The sequence below is a fragment of the Vespa mandarinia genome, chromosome 10 (genome assembly GCF_050613455.1).
Source record: "Vespa mandarinia isolate Hongniang chromosome 10, ASM5061345v1, whole genome shotgun sequence".
Lineage (NCBI taxonomy): Eukaryota > Metazoa > Arthropoda > Insecta > Hymenoptera > Vespidae > Vespa > Vespa mandarinia.
Window position 1 is genome coordinate 3,987,501 of NC_140819.1, and position 10,000 is coordinate 3,997,500.

At 32.5% G+C, this 10,000-nt stretch overlaps 1 long non-coding RNA gene across 1 annotated transcript in view; it reads left to right on the plus strand.

The window, feature by feature from the left end:
- LOC118446315 (uncharacterized) overlaps window positions 1-10,000 on the plus strand; it is a 45,643-nt gene that overhangs the window by 272 nt on the left and 35,371 nt on the right. The window contains exon 2 of the long non-coding RNA XR_014982665.1: window positions 288-392. This is a non-coding gene — a long non-coding RNA (uncharacterized LOC118446315). The remainder of the gene's footprint in view (window positions 1-287; window positions 393-10,000) is intronic.

A 10,000-nucleotide genomic window follows, 5' to 3' on the forward strand; every position in this document is an offset into this window, starting at 1 on the left:
TGAGTGAGTGAGTGAGTGAGTGAGTGAATGAATGAGTATGTAAGTATGTGAGTGAATGAGTGAGTAAATGAGCGACACAAGTAGTCGTGCGTTGGTGCCGTCTTATGCTAAACTTTGTGGGTTGGATGAAGCGACGGGGCGCCACTTGTCGGCCGAGTCGTTCCTCTTCTTCTTCTTCTTCTTCTTCTTCTTCCTCTTCCTCCTCCTCCTACTCCTCCTTTTCCTCCACCATCTCATCCTTTTCTTCCTACTTCTCATTCATTCGTAATAGTATTCATTTCAAGCAGGTATCCGGCTATTTGGATGTGTCTTCAAGAGAAACCGAGGGACTTATCCCAGTGATACCAGATAGCTCAAGTTCGAGTGGTCTCGATCAAAGTCGAACCGAAAACGTACGTTTTTTCTTTTCTTTTTTTCTTTCTCTTTCCTTTTATTTACTCTTTTCACAAACAAATATGTTCTAACATCGATTAATTGGATTGATTTATCGATAAGCGATGATTTGGAAGTATCGAGTCTATTGGAAATAAAACGGCACCGGATAGATACGCGATATGATCAAGCTAGGGATTAAAATAAAATAAAAAAGAATATATGTATGTGTGTGTGTGTGTATGTATGTGTATATGATATTTATCGAACTGATTCATAAATACTGGTGTCATTTCATCGTATAATAAATATCACCCTTGTATAATTGCACTTATTTGTGCATAAGCTCGATATTATTATTTCGTAAAGAAAAGAAAATTTGATAGGTTGTTCGGATATAAACAAAAATAGAGAACAGTTTTACGTCTTTTAATTCTTTAATTTCTCCTACGCATCATATATGTGTAGGATAACATAACAAATAATAGATCGGTCTCATATGTTTATAAATTGCATATATATTGTTCACATTTTTCGTTGTATTTAGCGGAAAACAAAAAAAAAAAAGAAATATCTTTGTCTACGTTCATGATCTAAACTACAGTCGAAAAAATATTATAGATACGTGTCAAGGCCAATGATATTACTCATAGTATCGCAATGATTAAATATAACTTGCTTGACCAACGTTATAAAAAAAAAAAAGAAAAAAGAGAGAGAGAGAGAAAGGAAAAGGAAGAGAAAACTTCGGATATGAGATAACGCGATAAAGTTTTGCACGGACAAAAAAAGGATTGAATAAAATTTAAAGAATATACCAAAAAAAAAATATATATATATACATGTATATATATATATATATATGTGTGTCCCGACTTTAAAACTTTAAAGTTTATATACAGTATTCACGGAGGATTTAATCCGTAGAACAAGCAAAAGAGTTGAATGCGTTTGTCATTCGGAAAAAAAAAAGAAAATACAAAACAAGCAAAAGAAAAAAAAAAGAAATAGAAAAAGAACGAAAAAAAAAAGAGCAAGAGAAATAGAAAAAGAACGAAAAGAGAGTGAGGGAGGGAAAGAGAGAGAGAGAGAGAGAGAGAGAGAGAGAAGAAAGGAAGCAAATGATTTATGTACTATGTATGTATATCTGGAATACTGATCCATGTGTATTTGTATATGAACGAAAAAGGACGGACGGACGGGCAGACGGAAGAAGAAGGAAAGAGAGATAAAGTTAGAGATAGAGACAGATAGATACCAAGGGGAAAGAGGGAAAAAGGGAAGCAGAGAGAGAGAGAGAGAGAGAGAGAGAGAGAGAGAAAGAGAGACAGAGAGAGAGAAAGAAGGAGGGAAAGAGAGAGAGATCGAAAGAGTGCACACGTAACACAACACCGGCCTGCGGCGGAGGAACAACGGAACGAGCAACAGGTACATACGTACGTGCATCTACGTAGATCTCTCTCTCTCTCTCTCTCTCTCTATCTATCTATCTATCTATCTATCTATCTCTCTTTGTCTCTCTCTCTCTCTCTCTCTCTCTCTATCTCTGTCTTTCTCTATCTGTCTCTCTCTTATTGGCATATGCGCGTAAGTAAGTAAGTAAGTAAGTAAGTAAGTAAGTACACGTGACGTATTCGAATAAGAGATCTTACGAAGAACCTTAAACCGACGTTCTAAGAACAAGTATATTTTCCAAGATCCACGTGAATTGGCCAATTCGAAAAAAGAATTTCAACGAACAAGTGTTTGATCATACATCGAATATCGCTCAAGTGATCAATTATTTATATTGTTATTGAAACAATTTTTTTCTTTTCTTTCTTTTTTCTTTTTCGGGAACTTATTGTTGGCTCTATGTTTAAACTGGATCAACGTTTACGAAACTTTGTCCTAGGGATAGTAAGGAATTAAAAAAAAAAAAAAAGAAAAAAAGGAAAAAATAATCGTGAAATTTTAATAAACCTTACATCTTAATTATTTTATAGATTAAGAATAGACATTAATGATAAATATTGGTTGAGAAAACAAAACGTAAGAAAAAAAGTAAAGAAAAGAAAAGAAAAGAAAAGGAAAGGGAAACATTTTATTCTTCAATTTTAATCGTGTAAAAAAACGAAATACAAGATAATGAAAGAAAATGAAAATACAAATACAAATAACAAAATACAATATGCAAATGATAAAGTGAAAGTAATAAAACAATGTTAATTTTCGTAATAATTCCATTCGTTAGACTTATTTAGATAATATTATTATTCTGGGCAAATGCTGAATCAGACAATTCGATTATTAGTTTAAATAGTTAGCGCAATATTTGTTTAATAGAATTTTAAATAATTAATATAAATATAAATAAGATATATCTGAATAAATATTTTCTTGAGCGTGTAGATTAGCTATTAAGATATCGATTAAATATCGATAAACTATTCGATATTGATCGAAATCATACGACCCGATAAGCAAATGTACAATTGGAACGTAACGATGAGAATTTCTAAGTAATAATAAGAAGAAATAATAAATCCGATCGTTTTAATTTTATCGAAATACACATTTGTTGAATAACAATTAATCACGATATTCTTTTATCGATCTGATCGATTCGTATCTATTCACGTTGAACTTGCTTATCGATCGAATCCAAACGATCTGTCAATAATATTCGTTCGATCGTATATACGCATGTACGTATATACATATCGACATGTAAAAATCATGTTAAAATATGTGGGTAAACATAACATCAATATAAAATAAGACATTTAGATGCATATATGGTTAAGGTACACTTATATATCACTATATACGTTTTCTTTAAAAGAAAGAATAATAGAAATAGACTGGATCAACGCAAGACTGATCGTGCTATGTTCCATAGAGAGAGAAAGAGAGAGAGAGAGAAGAAAAAAGAAGGAAAGGGAAAAAAGAACAAAAGTAAAAGAAAATAGAGAAGAATGGTAAGATGCACTCAACAGTATATACGAATCGTTCGGTCATCGAGTTTGCGATGAGTACCAGACGAAACGAGCGAGAAAGACCGATAGAGAAAGAGAGAGAAAGAGAGAGAGAAAAAGAGACGAGAGAGCACGGTCAAGGAATACCATAAAGATGATAGAACGGAGTAGCCTCCCTCTCGGCAAGCCGCACGTTCGAGCCATTACAGTACCATGCGATCGGATATGTCGGTCAACGTGATCCTCGAACTAGGTGAAACTGTACTTCGTTCTAGCGAACCTTCCGTCCTTGCGAGAATAGAAAACGAACGTTCTACTGTATAAATATATATATATATATATATATATATATATATATATATATATGTGTATGTATGTACTGAAACTGATACATTGATTTTAATGAAATTGTTAGAAATGAAAAAAAAGGAAAAGAAATTTATTTTATCGAAAAAATTCAAAGCGAATTTTTAAATATCATTATGTGCGTTGAATCGAGCTGCACGTTCTAAAAGCTCGTAAAAAAAATTTTGATTATTATAATTATTATTATTATTTTTATTGTTGTTGTTGTAGTTGTTGTTGTTGCTATTCTTATTCTCATAATTATCCTTCTCATTAATATTCTTATTATTCTTGATGTTATTGTTATTCTTATTATTATTATTATCAATCCCGTTGATGTTATTATGGTTGTTGTTGCAGTTATACTTGTGGTTGTTTAATGATTGCTGTTGTAGTTCCCGCTATGGTTGTCGTTGTAGTCGTCGTTGTAGTTGTCATGGTCGTTGTTGTCCTGCTTTTATAGTTGCTGATTTCGTGGTTGTTGTGGTTGTCGTTGTCGTTGTGGTTAGCGTTGCGGTTGTCGTATAGTTGTCGTTGTGGTTGTCGTTGCAATTGTGGTTGTTCTTGTACTTGTTGCTTTCGTTGTGGTTGCGGTTATCATTGTGATTGTCGTCGTGGTTGTATGAACATGGTATGGTTGTATGGTTGTATGGTTGTATGGTTGTATGTTTATAGTTGTATGATTATGATTATATGGTTATCGTTGCCGACATCTACCGACTATACGACAAACTAATATGACAACCATACAACCATAACCATACAACCATACAACCATAACCATACAATCATACAACCATAACCATACAATCATACAACCATAACCATACAATCATACAATCATAACCATACCAACAATAACCATATAACCATACCAAGCATATCCATACAGCCACGACGACAACCATAACAACTAAAAAACAACCAATACAACAATCACTACACAACCACAGCAACCACAAAAATAATCACTACAACAAACACAACAACCACAACAACTAAAAAGCAACCACTACACAACCACAGCAACCACAAAAATAATCACTACAACAAACACAACAACCACAACAACTAAAAAGCAACCACTACACAACCACAGCAACCACAAAAATAATCACTACAACAAACACAACAACCACAACAACTAAAAAGCAACCACTACACAACCACAGCAACAAAAAAACAACCACTACACAACCACAAAAAGAACTACACCCACAACCACAAAAAGAACTACACTCACAACCATATCCACAACCATAATGACAACCACAATGGCAACCACAACGGCAATCACAACCACAAAGACAACTACAACAACAAGGACGACGACGACCACAACAATAACTACAACGACAGCCACAACGACAACGACACCACGACAATGACAACCACAACAATAACCTCAACAATAACCGTAAAGACAATCACAACAATAAAGAAAACAACAGCCACAAAAATTACCACACCGACTACAACAATCACGACAACAACAACCACAACGACAACCCCTACAACACTAGACCCCTACAACGACTTCAGCCACAAAATCAACCAGAACAGCAACCACAACAACCACAACATCCACAACAACAACCACAACAACCACGACGACCACAACAAAAATAACAACAGGATTGATAATAATAATAAGAATGAGAATAACAACAAGAACAATAATAATAATAATGTCTATTCATGCTTGACATATTCATATTTCGTCTATTCTATGTATGGCCTATTTATTCTTGACCTATTCATACTTGCCCTATTCTTTCGATACCTATTATTGTTATATCTAGTCTTCTTACACCTAGTCTCGTTATGTCCATTCATGTTTTTCCTATTCTTGTTATAACTATTCACGTTATACTTATTTTTATTCCTATTGGTCTTATTATTTTTGTTATTCCTATTATTCTTATTATTCTTATTACTGTTACTCTTATTCTTATTATTATTTTTATTATTACTATTATTATTCTTCTTCTTATACTTATTATTATCATTCTTATTATTCTTATTCTTATTATTATTATTATTATTATTATTATTATTATTATTATTATTATTATATGCTAAATTATTGTTAATCATATATATGTGATAAACGTGAGAGAATATTAATAAAGGAAAATCGAAGTGAATTTTAACGTGTTAACATTATTATTTGAAGTGTTGGAATAGAAATATTTCCGACAAAAAAAAAATTGTTGATTAAAAATTTTGTATTACATATATACGTATGTACCAAACGGATACAACGATTTTATGTAGGAAATGAATTTAAAAAGAAAGAAAGGAAAAAGAAAAGAAAAGAGCAAAAACAAAATTGTCGATAAAAAATTATTCGTTTACCCTGGAGCAAATACGAGGAAAATTTTTTAACATAAAAATCAAAGCGATTTTTGATTTATGAACTATTTAAAGTATACGCCTAGGAACATTTTTCTTTCTTCTCTTCCTCTTCTTTCACCAACCTCCTCACCCCCTCTCCACCACCAACTTATCGGACTATCATATGAAATATATTTTAATTATAATATATAATGGATTTCTATATCTACATTTAAATATTACAGCTTTTCGTCAATTGCTTTTAACAAATCAAAACAAAAAAAAGAGAGAAAAAAAAGAAACTGAAATCGAATACCAACATAAATATGTTTTCACAACTCGTAGATACATATTTCCAAACGTATACTTTGTTTTGTATAGATTTTTTGCCAAAAAAGAAAAAAATATATATATATACATACTGTTGAAGTACTTGGTACCGTACTTACTGACCATATTAATTAATGCTATCCACGTGTGTGTTTGTATGCGTATACGTAGAAGTACGTAAACTTTTTTCAAAAGTCTGAAAAACTCGCTAGATTCTGAACGATCACAACTCTAAAGTAGCAAATAGTAATTTGTGTTAATACTCATATATATATATATATATATGTACACACACACACATTTCTTTTTTGTTGTTTCTCCTTCGATGGTCTTTATTTTGAGTATATTTTAACTACGTCATATTTCAACTTTAATGTAAACTTAATATCATTAATTAATAACTATATTTCATTTAAATCAACAAATTAATAGTTTATTTGAACAAATACAAATGATGTATATTTTTATAGACGATAATTAAATATATTTCGCGACACAAATACGTATTTGTGTGTATATATAAATATATATATTTATTTAATTATTTATTTATTCATTTAATTATTTAGTTTCTAAGTTTCACTTAAAAAGACGAGTTATAATAAATGAACGGTCGCAAGTGAAATAGGTAAATGGAAAAAGAAAATGGAAATTGAAAAAAAAAAAAAAAGAAAAAAGATAAAGTGACAAAGAAAAAATAAATAGACGAAAAGAAAAAAAAAAAAATGGAAAAGAAACACGTGGATAACACGCACAAGAATCGAAAGTCATGTCATTGACACGCTGATTTACATATCATAGCATAATTAATTTCATTAATTCGTGGCTAGATATATACATACATACATATACATAGATAGGCAAATACATACGTTCGAATGAAAAGGCGTGTGCCTCGAATTAATGAAGTCGGTAATCGCCATATAACTAGATTTTGACATTCATTCGGTGGCACACGGTAAAAGTTTATTATCGGAATCACGTACCAACACACAAAGCGAATCTCGATTCGATTAATTATTACGAAAGCAATGAACCCGCAACCTTACCGGCGGCATATGGAGAAATTTATCGAAGACCTGCCAACGTGTACCAACGGAGATATGATATTTGGTTTAATTACAAAACCACTCTCTATGCTTTATAGTTATTAACTTTATATAAAATTGTATTTACTTGATGAACCTATGTATGTATGTATTTATGTATGTACGTATTCGAAATAGAAAAGAAAAGATGATAAATCTAATAAAAATTTCTAAGATCGATTTTTATCGAACGTGAAAACAAAGTCGTTCTGGAAGATCGATGTGACGAGGAGAAAAAGGTGGATGAAAAGAAATAGAAGAAGGAAAGACGAAGAGGACGGGGGGAAGTGAGTGGAAGAGAAGAGGAGGAGGAGAAGGAGAAGGAGGAGGGATTAAAGAAAGGATGAAAAGGGGAAAAGAAAGAAATGGAAAAAAAAAACGATTTTTATAAGAGATTAACGAACGTTGTTAAATGCATAACGTGCAAAATTATCGAATTCGCGAATTTGTTTGTACTTGGAAAAATCCGCAAAGTCTCAAATACTTTCCGTTTCAGACGTATTAAAATAATATCACACAATACGTACACACATATACATAAATAAGTACATACGTATTTATAATGTATGTACTTATATATATATATATATATGTACGTATAGTATCTACTAGCTGGTGTTTGCTCACGTACTGACAGACCGTACGTTGTACTGTTATGCGTTGGCACGCGTGACGCAACAGGAAAGCGCGATCCGATTGGACTTCCTTGTCTCGAACGGAGAGACACCGCTGGATACGTTGGTATATATGTACATATATCTACATACATTTATATATACACAACTATATATACATATATATATATATATATATATATATATATATATATATATAAATGTATGTGTATATAAGTACGTGGCCACGTTACGTATTACTTATACGCCGCAAACGAGAAATGAGACTTTTGCCTTATTGTTAAGCCTTCGTGAGCTTCGATCCGTGAAAAGTAAATTTGTAGAAAAGAACGATTTTATAAGAAAATATAAAAAAGAAAGAAAACTAAAAAAGAAAAAAAAAAAAAAAAAAGAAAGAAAGAAGAAAGAAAAATTGCAAAAGTTATAAAAAGAATAAGAAGGTTAGGGTGATATATAAAATGATTATATTTTACGCGCGTAAGATCTTTTGAGTCGGTGAAAAAGAAAAAGAAAAAGAAAAAAAGAAAAAAAAAAAAGAAGAATTGAGACCGATACCATCTTTTTTTCTTCTTTTTTTTATGTTTTTATTTTAATTTTTCTTAAAGATCGAACAAATCAAGGTCATAATATTTGTTGTATCCATTCTTTCACTATTTTGTGTGTGTATGTATGTGTGTGTGTGTGTGTGATTTTTTTTCTCATGACTCGTTTTCATTTTTCTCTTCTTTTTTATATGCACGTACATACGTACATACCACCTACGCAATATACACAAAATATATTACGTATAATATATTAATGCGTATATGTTCGTATACACACACACACATACATATATATATACACAATATAAATATATATATATATATATATATATATATATACATATATGTATATATAAATAAATATCATATATAAATATTTCTCAACGTACTTCTCGTATGGAATAATATACTCGTCTGGTGGATCGTGCGTGCGTGTGCTCTTCAGTACGATGGAAGCGTATCGAGCAGCTGCTTCGAACAGCCGGCTGGGCGAGAGCAGGCTTCCTCTTTCCCCTCTCCTCGCCGTCACTCTTTCTCTCACTCTCTCTCTCTCTCTCTCTCTCTCTCTCTCTCTTTCTTTAATACATACACACACACACACAACACAAACATACACATGTTGGAGTCTTTCTCTTTCTTTCTTTCTTTCTTTCTTTCTCTCTTTCTTCCTGACGTCGAACGCGGACTTAGTTTCCATTCTAACTGTCCTCGCAATCGTCCTCGACGTTCTCATCGTCATCGTCGGGGGTCCGCACTGAACGTGCGTAGATACGGTTAAAAAAAATTTGCAAAACAATAGATCGAACGAACGAACGAACGAACGAACGAACGAACGAACGAACGAACGAATGAACGAAAGAACAACAAAATAAAAAGTTGCTAATACATTTTTATGACATAGGATTATTATTTTTATCGATTCTCGTCTAACTAATTTTGTTACAACTTATAGGAAATAAATCCTTCGAACTCTACGAATTTTCTTTTCTATTTCGTATAGGTACATACACACATACACATACATACATATATATATATATATATATATATACATATCGTTTTTCATCCCTTAGCAATCAATCGACGTGACAACGCGCAACATCATAATATAAGATAGGGAGGAAAGAGAGATAGACAGATGGAGAGAGAGAGAGAAAGAGAGAGAGAGAGAGAGAGAGAGAGAGAGAGAGAGAGAGAGAGCGTGTGCGCCTTACCACGGTCCTCTTTGGGGAACTTTCCACGTTTACCGAATCGCAGTCGGTAACCAGTTCCGTTCTCGGGTGCATACACGCGTGTCGTGAACCCAATTCCACCAGAGAGGGAACGATTGGTTCCCTCTTCGACATCCTGATGTATCGCCGATACTGCAGCTACCTTCTATTCCCGGCTTT